This window comes from Echinops telfairi, unplaced genomic scaffold, assembly GCF_000313985.2.
Source record: "Echinops telfairi isolate 266 unplaced genomic scaffold, ASM31398v2 ScPeMD7_7429;HRSCAF=8467, whole genome shotgun sequence".
NCBI classification, from domain to species: Eukaryota; Metazoa; Chordata; class Mammalia; order Afrosoricida; family Tenrecidae; genus Echinops; species Echinops telfairi.
Window position 1 is genome coordinate 686724 of NW_022111329.1, and position 14128 is coordinate 700851.

A 14128-nucleotide genomic window follows, 5' to 3' on the forward strand; every position below is an offset into this window, starting at 1 on the left:
GGGGGAGGGGCAGGCATCCACTTAGTATTTGGTGCTGGGACCAGCCCCCCAGACCTCTCCACTGATAAACCTCTTTCTTATACACATATGTGTGTCCATGGATTTGTTTCTCTCATCTACCCAGACTAACACACCATGAAATCATAAGATTGTGGGACAGAGCAGTGGGCTGGCTTTCTGACTCATGACACAAGGCAGAAGTCAAGTAACCATGTGGCTGAGAGCCTGAGGACCAAAGAGAGACTTGACTGAGAAGAGGTGCTGCTATAGACCAAAGACTGTATCCTTAATGTTTTATGATTATGACTGGTGGTAACTATTTACCTTCCCTAATAAACCCTCATAATCATGAGTATTGTCTGTGAGTTCTATGTGGCCATTGCAACTAATGATCAAATCTAGTAGAGAAAGGCTGTGCCATGGGAAGAACAGTAGGCATCAGAATAGAGAAAAAGAATGGATGGTGGAAGCATGTGCGACCTCTGACTTGTGGCATTCGGCCCTGGGCTGATGCGGAGATGAATTCTCCTCTCCCTTATGTAGCAAAAAGTGGTCAGATGGGACCCCTGCACTGTTTTATCAGCATTGTAGGATGTTTAACAGTATCCCTGGCCTCTAACCACTAGACGCCATTGACACTACCACCTTTGTTACAACAAAAAATGTCGGCAGGCATTCCAAATGTCCCTGCAAAGACAAAATTGCCCTTTGGAATTGCTGCTGTCGAGAGGCCTGATGAAACACCCTATCTCCTACATCTTTTCTTTTACGCTTCTCTCAAAAATTATTTATTAAGTGCTATCAAAAACATCAAAGAATGGTAATGTCAATTCTAAGTTAATTTTAATACTCAAGATAACCTTTATTTGTGGGTCATCCCCAATATAGGTAATTATTTCCAGAATTCTGTTATAAATGTATAAATTTGAATGTAATATATAGATGCTTCCTCTCATTCATCTCTTCCTCTCTTCATCTCTTCATCGCAAGCCTTATAAAAATGACCAGTAATAATCTAAGCCTATTCTTCTTTGATCTCTTTTATAAACAGGATAGTGCTGATAACCTGAGACCCAGTCCCTTGGGCAAGCATCCAGTGCCTTTCCTAAGTGTTAAGACAGGTTCTCCTGGAGTCATATGATGCCAAAGGTGAATATTTTGATAAGTTGATTAAAGTTGCTCTTATTTTTATAAAACTAGTAATTTCTTTCAGTGGACAAATTCATTAAAAACAGAAGTATTTGGAATGTATTCCCTGACCTTATATTGTCTAATACTAACAGTCTCCCATCACATGGAAAACAAGCAAATTCGCTATCTTTGATGAATCTTTGATGAAGATAAGTAAGTTGTAAAAATGTGTAAAAATGTATTGTATGGAGTAAATGATCTAGGAATTCCAGATGATACTAATGCTTTAGGGTAAAAAATGTTTCTGGATATTAGAAAGCTTTGAATAGCCATGAAGGCAACAAATTGAGATACTTTACATAGGAAACAGAATAGTGTTCTTTGTTTGTTGTTTTGAAAAAAACAAATAGTCTTCTCTTAATATCATTTTATTCAAATATTTATTTCAGCCTTGATTCCCAAATGGAAAGGTGAAGATAGAACCACATTGTGGTTTCCCTGAGTTACTCTCTAATCTGTCAAAAAGTATAAAGGTTCTGGGGTTTTACCCAACTTGTAAGCTAATAAATTGGTCTGCACAATTGCAAGGTAGAAACCCGAAGACTCCTGGGTTAGAAGCAGGATCCTATAACTAACAGCACAGGGTCATGTAAAAGAGGCCAGGTAACATCTGCATTGTAAGGAGAGGAACCTTAAGCTTAAGGAATTTAAATCTCTTAGAACCCTTTGCTTTGGAACCCTTTACCCTTTGCTCTGGAAAGAGATACAATCTCTAACATGCCTGTTCACTATACAAGCATTAAGATAGGTTAGAATAAAGGCAGTGTTGTGTTAGCTTCATGTTGCTACAATGGGAAAAAAAAACACCTAAGTTTGGGATCTTAAAACAACATGTATTATCTTACAAATTCTAGAGGTCAGAAGTCCAAAATGGGCCTTACAGAATCAAACTAAAAGGCTGCACAACTTTTGGAAGCACAATGGACAAGATTAATCTGTTCCTTGACTTTTGTAGCTTCCAGAGGCAGTCCACATTCCTTATCTTGTGGCTGCATCACTCCAACTTCTGCTTTTCCTTATAAGGGTCCTTATGACGACTTTGGACACAATCAGATAATACAGGGTAATTTCTTAACTTGAATCTTGAATCTTCTACCATATCAGGTTAACATTCACAAATTCAGGGAGATTAGGAAATGGAAGACTTTCCTAATGGAAGACCGAAAAATGAGATATATGAGAAATGAGAAAATATGAGATATATGAGAAATGAGAAAAATGAGATTGTCTTCCAACAATACCCATTTCTGATTTTTATATTGTCTTGGTTTCTGGAAAAATTTTCCCATCAGAGCACCACTCTTGGTCACTAATTAGACCACCAGAGGCTGGGACCAAATCAGTTCCCTTTGTTTCACATAGCATGTAATTAAGGTTACATTCAATAGGATTTCAACTGGCAGGATGAAGCCAACTGTAGTATTGACCTCAACCATGTTGATCAGGGTCCCAAAACTGATCAGCTGAGTAATTCTCATAAATCATCAGGGTCTTCTTTGGCCACTTCCTAACCATTGTTTCTGTTTTGACCTTTTCTCTTGGTCCAAGGCAGTAATTCAGGTACAACAAGATGTATTAGTAATTGGACAGATTTTGCCATAGCCTGCAAGAAGGAAAACCTAGGGTAATTATATTGGTAGTGCAGTGCAGTTGACTTCATGTCTTCAAGCGGTTAATGTCTTGTTACTGATCACTTTGGCTGAAGTCAGCATAAATTTGTTCTACATATAACTTCTGGATTATTCTCTTTCTAGGGGTAATATCTCACGGGTGCATAAAAATAATAAATTATCCTCTTAAAGTGTTTCTAAGTAATTAAATAGGTGCATTTTTTATAGTTCTCTGTAGTTATGTGAGAGTTATATGATCTATGGGTGGTAAACACTTAACAGTAACTATCCCCTAAAGTTTTCTTAAAACCAGCCAACACATTAGCTTAACTAGTTTTAAAAAAAGAAAAAGAAAAGGTCTGTCTTGAGCATTAAGGTCTGTCTTTGTGGAACCAATTTATGGCTGCAACTTGGAAGATTTGCTAGGCATCTCAGAGGACAGTGAGTTTACATTCATTGGGAAGAACAACTCAGAAAAGGAAAGTAAGAATGGCTGTATAACTCTTACGAATGTAGTCATTGTCACTGGATTGTACATGTAAGAATCATTGAATTGACATATGTTTTGCTGATTATATTCTCAACAACAACAAAATAAAATCATTTTTTAAGATGAATTCTTAGGTTTACAAAAAGAAAACATTTAAAGAGAAACTCTTAACATTTTTATCTGTAATTCATGAAGAAGCTGGTCAATAGAAAGCAGGCTCAATATCATTCAATACACATCTTGAAAGTAAACAACAATTTAGCCAAATGCTGCGCTCACTCACTGCCATATAGGTACTCAATCTGACTCCACATGACTCTAGAGGACCCAGTAGAATGGCCCTGTGGGTTTCTGAGACTGTAACTTCTGTTTTTAATTTCCATAATTCTTTACTGGCCAAAGTAAACACCCAGAACTTTAAAAAAATACAATAATACAAATATAACTGCTCGGCTTGATCAAAAGATAAAAGCTTATAGAGTACTTCCTAACTTGATTTTACTACTATGACAAAATAAAGACTAAGCCTTTTTTTTTTTTCTTTCTCTGGCATGATTTCTCTTGTAATTGCTGAAATTGAGAGCCAGAAATGAAATCTACATGATATATAGCTAGGAAAGACCAGTGGTGGGTCTTTACTGTATATGTTCCATAGATTTTTGAAGGGAGTTGTTTCTATCTGAAAGAGATATCACGAACCAGATAACTGTTTTCAAGGTCACAAAGAACACCCAATTAAGGGCAGATTTTTTTCTTGTTAGTAGGCACTAGGTAATTGTTTGAAATGTTTATGTACTGATGCTTAGGGTTCTGCTTGACAAAGCTTCTGCTCTCGGGCACCCCAGTGTAATTCCTTCCTGTGATCTTCACCAGGTAGCCTCATTGGGTTCCAGTCTAATTAGTACTCAAAATATGGGGCTATCTTGCCCTGGTTTCCACTTAACTGCTCCAGGTTTGGTAGAATAAAGGATTTGTGTATTAGGTCTGTTCAGACACTGGGGATCCCATTCCTTCTATTTGAAGAGATTAAGGAGCTGATCTTCTTGAGTAAGTCTTTCATATTCAGGTGGTAGATTAAAATTGTGACCTTTTATTTGAGGATTTCTTGTTGTCCTGGAACTACAAATTCATCAGCCTTTGTCTTAAGTCCTAGAGAGCCATATCATTTTCTATACTAGACTGATTCACTAATAATTGATTCATCCGTCACTAATACTTCCCCATCTGTGATAGTTAAGTTGTCTGTGCCAACATGGCTCCTATAGGAACATGTGGGTAGAGTTTATACTGTCAATCAGGTCACAGCTTGATTGGAGAGCAACCAAGATAAATGGCTTTCTGAAGCTAGCCTCCCTCTCTCTCTACCTGGAGGCAGGCCACACACTCTCTGCTTCACCTTCCTGTTGATGAGCCACTTTAAGCCACGCTAATGGCAGACATAGCTGTGGAGATGCATCCACCGCCATTGAATCTACAAGACTTTTCACCCACTGGTGTATGATCTTCCTGCATTCTGCATCATTGAGTATGGCTGTGTGAGTCTGAAGAGGTATTTATGGACTAGTATTGGACTTACGTAGTAGCATTGGACTTGATTTGGACTGGGCTGGGATGTTTGCTTGATATATAATTACCTCTTTTTTTATGTGTAAGAGAGAGTTTTATATCAAGAAGTAATTATGCATCAATTAAATATCCCAGTCCAGTCCAGATCAAGTCCATAAGTCTGGTACCAGTCCATAAGTCCCTCTTCAGACTCACACAACTACATGCAATGAATTTCCAACTCAAGTCCATAAGTTCAATACTAATCCACAAGTCCGTCTTCAGACTCACGCAGCTATATGCAATGATGCAGAATGCAGGAAGATCACTGGCCAACGGCTGCAAAGGCTTGTGGATCCAATGGCGGTAGATGCATCTCCAACATTCCTGCAAGTCTCCACTTGACTCATCAACAGGAAGGTGAAGACAGAGAGATAAGGGAAGTTCCCAGGACCCTCTGTATGAGGAGGCCATGCCCACAAGGAAGCACCATATAATTACCTCTTGATAAAAAGCTCTCTCTTACACATATATGAGTGTCATTGAATTTGTTTCTTCTAGTCAGCCTGGCCTAACACACCACATCAGTGTCGAGGAGAAACGCAACACTTTAGTCTTCATCACTGGATTTTGGAGTCTTTGTGAGGCCTCTGAGACTGTTTCTGAAGTGATGTTACTTTACACAGAGAGATACTGCACTTGCAAAGGAATAGCAGCTCACTGCTTCCCTGAGGTTACTGAAGCTTTACTATAGGGATCACACTAGGTAGACTGGGCTTGTCTTCTGACATCTCCCTCACGCTACCCTTCCCAAGTCTGGGGAGAAGCTGTTTCAGCTGCTATTACAGCTGCTAACATTCATTCTTCTGGAGTCAAATTGACCCATTCCCCCCACTCCCCATCAGATCCCAAGAGTTCCTCCATTGTTTTCTCTGCACTGCAATGCCTTCTTTCTACCATAAAGACTACTTAAAATGGGTAATCTTGTCTCTGGGCTCTACTTTCAATGCAAAGTATAATCATTTATAGTTTCTTCAGTTAACTTAGCTTCTATTGTACCACTGTGCTGGGTTGCCAAGAGAACACCGAACCTAAGATTTTGACTGTAGCTCCTTATTGGAATAGAAAGACTCATCTTTCTCCCTCAGAGCTGCTGGTGTTTTTGAACTGCTGACCGTATAGTTAACAGCCCATCACATAACCCACTACACCATCAGGGCTCCTCTCTAGAGCTCCATTTTAAAAGTATCTGTATGAGCTCTCAAACAGCTGAGAAGAAACTCTGAAGGAAAGATGAGAAGTTTAAGGGTAAATAAATCTAAATTAATGGTGTTAAAACAATATGGGGAGAAATAGTTAAAATGGTGACATAATATGAAGAACATAACCCATCCCCTGCCATGGAGTTGATTTTGACTACTCCATAGGACAATGTAGAACTGCCCCGGGGAGTTTCTCAAGTTGTAAATAATTGAACTTTGGAAGCCTCATCTTCCTCATATTGATCGTCTGCTGGATTCTAACCTTGAAGTTAACAGCCTAATACATAAGACACTCTGTCACCAAGGCTACCCTGAAGAACAATGGCATTGAACTGTGTACATGTAAAAATGAGTGTTCCTCTATATACAATTTCACCCCAAACTAAAAACCTTAACAACCACAACAGACCGTGAAGGTTTCTTCTGACTACTCCTGAAGTAGAGGTCAGTACGCTTTCACAGGAAGGCTCATACGTAGAGTCCTCTCCTCCATCATTAAAAAAGCCTCTTGCTAAAAGAAGACATCATGGTTGGTAAAGTAGGGCCAGCAAAACCGAGGGAAACCCCCTCAATTAGTTGCGATGATAGAATGGCTAGAAAAATGGGAAAGGCAGGGTGGATTACTGCATTTATCGTTAGGTTAAAATGTGACACTCTGTCATTGATGACCCTCTTGACCTAATGTATAATTTCTCCAGTGTTTCATATTTTTTGCTTTATCAATTGAATTTTTATTTCAGTGTATCGTTGTTGGGCCATTTGTATTGTTTTGATTTTATATGATTTTCTGTATATGAAACCCATATTAGGTAAACTTGTAGATACAACAACTGGATCAAATATCGAAGGGACGTGACAGGGGAGGCTGGCAGGAAATGGGGAACTAACAACAAAGAATACAAGGAAGAAAAATGTTCTGGAATGATTGTAGTTATGGTTACACAGTTGTTATGTGATTGAACTACTGAAATGTATGAGATGTGCATTGAAAGTCAGTGAAATTGTTAAACTGATTAAAACAAAGAAGAAATAAAGTCCTACGGCACAGACAGTTCACTAGAAGATTTACTGACTCCTTCTGGAGCAAAGAGCTGTTGAGTGTCACGCCATCCTATTTCAGTTTGGCCAAACTATCAGTGAATCAGGCATTTAGGGGGAATTGTTTGGATTGAAATCCAAATTGAGCCAGAGGCTTTCCATAGACAGGGGTGGGTGGAGGGGGTGGGGGAGGTGGGGGCGGTGCGGACGAAGGGAAGCCGTGGTGGTGGTGATGTGAGGATAAATTTCTTCCAGAAGAATAGCTGTCACCTTTTCTTGTATAGCCAAGATGGCGTCAGTGCCTGAGCAAAGGCATTCTCAAATATACCATTTCTACCAAGAATGTGTCTGTTCTCAAATATACCTAGTGAGGCTTATTAGGCATGTCCCACCTTGTTAATCACGAGTAAAAGTTGACTCATCAAAAAATGGGACTATCGGGCTGGGAGGCCACAAGGCCTTTATCAGTGGGTGTTTGGTTTTAACAAGAACCCCGTAGCAAGTTCATACCTACTTCTCAAGACATTTGCACCTAGCTAGTAGCTATGTGAGTGAGATGACTAGTCCAAAACTCCATAGAGTACATGCAGGAAAGACTGCCGCCCTTTGTCAGAGGTTCCAATGGGTGAAATCATCACTCTCATAGACTAGTAACTCAAAGAGATTATTAGAATTGTGGGGTCTCAAAGGCACTAACATTTCTCTATATGCAGCTCTTCTCAACCATAATTCTTTCTGGTATTGTGAGATTTGCTGGGGTTGTAACATCCCATTGAGTTGGCTCCAACCCATGGCAACCCTGGGCACAACAGAATGAAACACTACCCAGACCAGCACCATCCTCACAATTGTTATGTTTGAGCCCATCGTTGTAGCCACTGTGTCAATCCATGACTGGTCTCTCCTGATAAAGTGACCAAAGTATGTGAGATGAAGGCTTACCGTCTTCACTTCTAAGGGGCATTCTGGATGTACTTCTTTCAGGATAGATTCGTTCTTCTTGAAGTCCATGGTGCTTTCAGTTCTTTGCCAACACCTTAAGTAAAAGGCAGCAATTCTTTCTCCTTTTGGCTTCCTCATTCATTGTCCAGCTTTCATATGCTTATGAGGTATGCCGGAGCCAGGCCGTGGTATTATGAGATGAGGAAACAAAAATATGCCCGCTGTACATGGATTGACACAGTGGCTGCAACAGTGGACTGAGACTTAGGAATAAGTGTGAGGACGGCACAGGGTCATGCATTGTTTCATGCTGTTGTGCATAGGCCTGCTATGGATCCTAAAAGTATTTTGGAACATCAGGGTAAAAGAAAATTAGTTATCTTGTATTTATGGATTTTTGTTAGTTTGTGATGGTTTAAAACTCATTAAAGATAGACAAAATATAATGATCACTAACTTAAACTCACTGCCATTGAGGAAATGCTGTCTCTTGGCAACCCTATAGGACAGAGTGCAACTGCCCCTGTGAGTTTCCCACACTGTAATTCTTTATGATAGTAGAAAGCCCCTTCTTTCTCCCAGAGAGTGCCTGGTGGTTTTGAACTGTTGACCTTGCAGTTAGCAACGCAATGCATAACCCCTGTGCTGCCAGGGCACCTATAATGATCACTAAAAGATGAAATAGTTGTGGTGAGAGTATTGGGCCAAAGTAAGTTTATTCAGTTTTTGATAGAATTGTTGGGTTAATAATTAGAACTATAAAGTAAGCATAGTGACCTTTCAGGAAGACATTTGACACAAGCCTTATTTTACTTTTTAAATAAGACAGGAAGTAAGTACTAGGAACTAGAAAAGCTAGGCAGATTCAGAGCTGGTTGCATATTTGTAACAAATAATTCTGGTTTTATTTTGTTTTGTTTTCGATTAAAAGGACCAGGTGTCAGCTTGAAAGAAAGTCTTCAGCAGAATGCCACTGGACTTTGTACTTTGACCTTTTCTAATACTTTTGCAACATGGAAGGAAGATCGGAGTCATGTTTATCAATTGTATTGAGGGTAATATTAGACTAGCAAATACACTGTATGACTGAATCATGATTTAAAAATTGAATAATGTCAAGATGGAGTGAATTGAGGAATGTTTAGTAGACATATAAGGATAAGGAAAAAAGTATTGCTACCAGACATACATGGGTTTGTTCTAACTAAAATATATTTAAATATTTAAATAAAAATATATTAAATATTTAAATATTTCCCTGTGATTAGTGGATGGCTGTAGGCAAGTTCTCTTAGTAATACACTTGTCATCATCTGCCTAGGTGCCTTAAAAAAAAAAAGGTCCACTCCTAAAAAATAAGACACTTCTGTGTAGCAAAATATTTCCTCAAAAGAGTAAAAAGAGAACCCACAAACTGGGAAGATTTGGGGTGATGATATATTGGACAAGGGATTAATCTCTGAAATCTATAAAAAAAACTTCAACAGTTTAGCAAGAAAAAGGTGAATAATCTTCAAAAATATCTTAATGAATTAATGTTACAGTAAGAATTTATTTCTCAAATTAAAATTTGACCTATCTATTGGCGGAAAAAAAAAAAAAAAAAGGTGAATAATCCAAGTTTAAAATGGATAGAGTGCATGAATAGGCAGTTCATTAAAGAAGATATCCAGATGGCCAACAACATGAAAAAAATGCCCTCAATCTCTAGCCATTTGAGAGATGCAAATCAAAACAATATCACTGTACTACATTGGTTGAAAAATTCAAAAATTAGAAAATAAACACTGGAGAAAATACGTAAAGATTAGAATAGAACCCTTGTGGGCCTCTGGTGGAGCTGTAAAACTGTACTGCCACTGCGGGAAGGCAGTATGGTGCTTCCTCAAACCAAGGGCAACAGAAAGACCCTATGACCTGGCAACTCCTGTACTCCTTATAGATGCTAAAGAACAAAGCACGAGTAAGATATGCATGCTCAGGTTCATCACAGAACTCTTCGTGATAACAAAAGATGGAAACAACCTAAATACCCATCAGTAGAAGAATGGATAAATAAGACTTTGATATATACACACAATAGAATCCTATGCCTCGCTAAAGAATAATGATGGCACTTTGAAACCCCTATGACATTTGGAGCACATTATGCTGAGTATAGTCAATCACAATAGGATAAATATTGTATAAGACCACTGTTATAAAAGTAAAAAGGAAAATTTTTCATACCAAAAGAAACAGACTTTGATGGTTTCCAGGGGTGGGAGGGAAAGGGACAGAGGGGAAGGATTAGGCTAGAGTGAAAAATAAAACAAAACAAGACAAAAATGTACCATTGAGTTGGTGCCCACTCATAGCAACTCTATAAGAAAGGGTAGCACTTCCCCTGTGGGTTTCCAACACTGTAGCTTTATGGGAGTAGTAGACAGGTGTTAACTTGGGTGAAGGGGAAAATAATATTCTTCAAGACAAAGGGGAAAAAGGAAAGACAGAGTCAGCTATGGGAGGTGAGATAAGTTGTGGAATATAAAACTTATGATCTCAAATGAAAACTCCCACCTAATTAATAATAAAAAGTTAAAAACCAAAAAAAACCAGGGTAAGTCTAATCAAAATAGTGGCTTCCAAAAGCCTTGTCATGATTGAAATGTGGAATGATAAATTATATGTATTAAATCCCAACTAATTAAAAAAAGAAAACAAAATATTAAAAACTAGAGCAAATTTTTTTTTTAAAGTCTGCTAGGCCAGTTAAATTCAAGGCAAAGAGGTAAGCTCAAAAAGATTTGGGGATTTCAAAATGGTATCCTTAAGAAAATTTCTAGAAGGGTATAGGATGATCATGGGGTCTTATTATAAAGAAATAAGAAGAATTAAATATTTCATTGGTGAGGAAAAGGCCAAGAAAGTTGTTCCAGGGAATATTTTTTCCATTATAGCAAAATAGCTGTAATGAATGGTCAAACTTGCCCATTCTTTAAGAGTAACAAGAGCTATCTGCTGAGAATTCTGTTGGGGAACCTTACCCCCTCAACCCTCCATTCCAAGACTAATCCCATTCAGACTTTTTGTTTTGTTCATTAAACACAAAGAACACAATTTGGGTCCTAGCGAATACTAAAAATGGCATTTTGATGTGGTCTAAATCTAAGAGAATTATTTCGGAAGGATTGGTGATATAATAGACATGTATAGACCTAAATGAAGAATATAACAAGAGACAACAGCTAAAAAAAGGGAAAGAAGCAACAGCTTCACATTTTGATATACCGTATATACTCATGTATAAGCCGAGTTTTCCAGCACATATTTTTTATGCAGTTTTTGTGGTAAAATTTGGTGCCTCAGCTGATATTCGGGTGAGCTTATACTTGAGTGTATACGGTGTGTGTGTGTGTGTGTGTGTGTGTGTGTGTTTACATTTTGATATTTTTAAGAAAAGTTCTATGCTTTTGAAGCAAACCTTTTTTACATATCCTCACATGCATAATAGCCTCAACTTAATAACTACAAAACTAAATAAACATGAGAGGGTAGCCCCCCAAAACCAGATGTGATATGTGAGGGGATAATGGACTTGGAGTTCATTCCACCAGCTCAAACTGTTAATCAAGCTTATTATCTAGAGGTTCTAAAAAAAATTGCGCAACAGTGCCACAATAAAGGCCTGATTTGTGGCAGATGGAGGACTGGTTTTGCCACCATGACAGTGCACCTGCCTACACAGCCATTTCAGTGTGCTAGATTTTGGCAAAAAGCAGCACGCCTCTCTTGCCCCACACACCTTACTCACATGACCTCGCTCTAAGCAACTTTTTTTAATTTCCATAAATGTGAGGGGCGTGACAGGACAAACAATTTGATGATGTAAAAGAGGTGAAGAAAAAAATGAGGGCGGTGCTGTCAGCCATCCAAATGGATGAGTTTGAGAAATGTTTCCAAGAATGCTATTGCAGATTTGACAAATTTATTAAGCGTAACTGAGAGTACTTTGAAGGTGATAAAGTTGTTTGTAAAAAAATTTAAAGACATTGCTTTGGAAAAAAAATTCCAGGTTTTTTGGGTCCCCCTCATACAATCTAAGACCTGGTTTAGTACTAAAGTAAAACAAGAGTTATAGGTGCAGGCAGTGGATTATTTAATGTGGCTCTTCCAGCTAAAGTCTCTAATTCCAACCAAATGACCTTTCCCTACATGGGTCTACTAAGAAGATGGGGAAAGATACTGAAAGAATTCACCTGTAATTTTGAACAGGCTCCCCTGGACTGGTTTCCTGACATGGATAAAATGAGTCCTATGAGCAGCAGAAGGAAGGATCTCATTACCAGTTACAGCCAGGGGTGGAGCATGTCCTCTGGACCAGGCATCCTTGTGCAGTGAACCTCTGAGATCCAGATGACAGCAATACCGTCAGAGGTGCAGCAGCCGAACCGGGAGCCCGTGCAGTGGTGGACTTCCTGATTCACGGAGAAATAAAGATGAATGCTTTTGTGCAGGCGTCTGGAGTGGGGTGTCTCTGGGCACATAATTGGGGAAGTTGCTGCCCCATGGAAGTGGAGCTGAATGCATTCGGGCTGAGGCTTACTGGAGTGGGGTGCCTCTGGGCACTTAATTCAGAGAACTGAGTTGCTGACCCACAGAACTCAAGCTGAATAACTTCCACTTGAGGCTTACAGCAGAGTAGTTCGTGATTTTCTTATTTATTAACAGGCCTGCAACTTCGTATCATGTCCTGGTTAACAACCACCCTGGCATTACAACTTGTTAACTTCCGTAATAAACTCATGAACTTTGTCTGTGTGTATGTGTAGCCATTGTAATGAATATTAGAAGCTAAAGAACTAGAGAACCTTAATTAAGACAACTCAGTAGGTTTCTGTTGACCACAAACTTAAGGGGTCTAACTACCAAAATAAAGACAAAGCTAGTAATAACAATAGTAATTAAATTTATTGCTGTTAAATGCCATAGAGTCAGAGAATCCCAGATTAGTGATCTAGTGTGACAGAGAAATCCCATAGGAGTTTTATAGGCTGCATTGAATAGCTAACTATAGGTCAGTGGTTCAAGCCTACTAGCTGTTCTGCTGAGGAGGCTGCCTACTCTTGAAAGATTTAAAGTCTCAGTAACCCAGAGGCAGTCCCCCTCTATCTTATGCAGTCACTGTATGAGCCCGAATCAACTCAATGCCAGTAAATTTAATTTTGGAATCTTCATGGGAGCAAATGTATTAGTCTGTCTTTCACAGAGCTACTTGTGGGTTCAAACCCCCAACCTTTTGGTTAGCAGCTGAGCACTTTATTGTGTAAATAGAGTTTCTTTAGTTTATGCTTAGGCTGGATTAAAAGAAGTTAATTGTCCAAAATGAGTACATATAGAAGTTTATGACAGGGAGGGGAGAGGGGACTCATTGTTTAAGGGAACAAAGTTTCTATGAAGGTTGATGGGAAATTTTGGGAACAGTAGTAATGATTAATAAACATAACTAACGTCACTGAATTCCACACATGAAGACTTGATATGGAGGGAAAGTTACAAGTAAAATTAGCTTGGCGCATGTGTGCGCACGCACGCACACACAGTTTACTACCTATAACAAGATTTTATTTTTTGTTATTCTATGAAATATTCAGAGTATACTAAGGACTGTGATAAATTGTAGATGCCACTTTGAAGGACAGTGATGAGACGAAGTATGTCAGTACCCATATACAGTGAAACCTGTGAGAGCCGGAATATGAGAGCTGCCTTGTTTTTCTGGGTCTGCCAAGTTTTCTGCCTCTGACAGGGTAGCTCACTTTTTTTTTTTAAGCGTCTTGCTTTATTGTTGGTTTTCTCAAACCAGGTATTAAAAAAGAGTCACCTGAGGTGGTAGTTCAATCGGGTAAGGGGTGGGGTTGGTGGTCACTGGAAAGTGGGCCCTTCACAGGTAGTACCAGGCTACGAGTCCAGCAGCCAGGGCCACACAGCTAGCAAGGATGAGCTGGAGGCTGGGAGTCAACACAGCCATGGCTGTTCGGAAGGGGCAGCTGCTGCCTTCCAGGGCACCT

General features: G+C 39.1%; 1 pseudogene; it reads right to left on the reverse strand.

Annotated features, from left to right (window-relative positions):
- Positions 1-4026: 4026 nt before the first annotated feature.
- Positions 4027-14128, reverse strand: part of LOC101657371 — a 10939-nt pseudogene continuing 837 nt past the window's right edge.